The sequence below is a fragment of the Lycium ferocissimum genome, chromosome 11 (genome assembly GCF_029784015.1).
Source record: "Lycium ferocissimum isolate CSIRO_LF1 chromosome 11, AGI_CSIRO_Lferr_CH_V1, whole genome shotgun sequence".
NCBI lineage: Eukaryota > Viridiplantae > Streptophyta > Magnoliopsida > Solanales > Solanaceae > Lycium > Lycium ferocissimum.
This window is the reverse complement of record NC_081352.1, coordinates 64,060,820-64,062,956: the sequence shown is the minus strand read 5'-3', so window position 1 is coordinate 64,062,956 and position 2,137 is coordinate 64,060,820.

The following is a 2,137-nucleotide window of genomic DNA, read 5'->3' as shown; positions in this document are numbered from 1 at the left end:
CCTACCGACACTGCTCACGAGTATGTTATTAATGATTATGTGGAGTAAGATATGATTGTATCGTTCATATAGGCCACCCAGTAATGCGAACAGATTACATGATAAGAGGTGCCGGTATGATATTACCGGGCACCCGTCACGGCCTCTGGTGGGGTCGTGACAACCACAATACCCTCGGAATGTAAATCAATCAAGAGCTGAAATAAAATATATTAATCTATGTGCTATAAACTGCAAACAACGCGATATCTTGTGTTTCGTACTTAAATATAACACTAACTTGGGAGCTTTTGAGTTGTTTTCTCTTATAGACAGGGGTCGATTCGCTGGCACCAGTTACTCAATCAAAAGATGCAGCAACGTCCTTAAATCCTTAAGAAGAAAACATGCCTGAGACTCTGCCACCAAACAACAACCAAAATAGAACTGCTTTAGTGGAGGGTACCCCAACAGCTGACATAGCTGGAATGCCTTTGGAAGAAGCCGTTAGCCTGCTAATGAGGCAATTGGATGAAGCTAGAGAAGAAGCAGCCCGCATGAGGACTGAAAAAGAAAATGCTACTAATACTGAGGCAAGAAGGCCTCCACCCATTTTCCCAAATCTTGAATTACCAATCCCTGACCATTTCCCACAAACCTAGACTGGGGCTACTTTTCAAACTCCAGTACGCCAAAACACAACCCATGTGGGGGATTCCTTCAACCAAACACCAGCTTTCTAAACACATGCTCACACTACAACATCCCATAACACAAATGTTTATCAAGCCTCTCGGGCAGCAGTAATTCCTACAATCCGCCCTTGTAACCAAATGTTACTTTTCAAGACTATGTCACCCATATTGACTCCTTGCCAGAACTGGAGAACATGGAAATATTCTTTGAGGCAAGAATAGACAAGATCGAGAAGGAGATGGGGAAGAAAATTGCTGAACTAGAACATGGCTCTAAAAGGAAAGAGGGGCTAAGATACTCTGATTTGTGCATACATCCGGACTTGGGTCTACCAGAAGGCTTCAAAATTCCTAAATTTGACCATTTCAATGGATCGGGCAACCCCAGGGCCCACTTAAGAGCTTATTGCGACCAGTTGGTCGGAAATGGGGGAAATGAAGTTTTGCTCATGAGATTATTCAGTCGAAGTCTTTCTAGAATAGCTATGGAGTGGTTTATCTCACAAGACATCAGTCGATGGAAGACATGGGAAGATATGGCGAGTTCTTTCATGGAAAGATTCTACTTTAATGTGGAAAATGTGCCTGATCGCTTCTCATTGGAGAAAATTCTTCAGAAATCGACTGAAACCTACAGAGAATATGCCAGTCGCTGGAGAGACGAGGCGGTGCATGTGCAACCACCTATGACTGAAGCTGAGCTGGTAGCTGTATTTATACGGTACCAAGAAGCTGACTATTTTGACAAAATGATAACTATGAAAGGAAGCTTCTTTGTAGATTTAGTCGCAGTTGGAGAAGACATCGAAGATGGCCTCAAGACCGGCAGGATTGTCAGTGTATTAAATAGATCAGGCGCATCTGGTGCCCTGAGTGGCAAAGAGAAGAGAGAAGATGTATGTCACACCCCGATCTTACTAGGGTGTGATGGGCACCCGACCCCATATTCGGAGCCGAGCGAACCCGCGGACTCTTGTTACTCACATATTCTCTTTGGATGCTTAAATCAAATAAAGATAAAATACATAGTAAAATTCTCAAAATCTTTTTGACGTTTCTCAAATTAAACGCGATGCAGCAAAGCGTAAGGACTCCATAACATAATGTATGATAAACACCCATCGGCTAGTGGGACCGTCTTCCAAAACTGACACTCTAGACCCACGACTCTGTCTGCAAAGTCTCTAACTTCGAACAACTGCACAAAGACATATACTCGACTCGGCGACTCCCGGGACAAGCGGAGCCTACCAACTCTCGCCGGACATCTTCTATGCAAGCCTCGGCTATCCGGGTGCACACGCGCGGCATAAACGCAGCCGAAGAAGAGGGGTCGGTACGAGCTATGTACCGAGGCATGTAAGGAGAATAGCAAGCATAGTAAGAGATATAAGCATGAATAATAACGGGATATCATATCGTGAGGTAAAGGAATGACCTGTACATATGAACAATATCTGCAT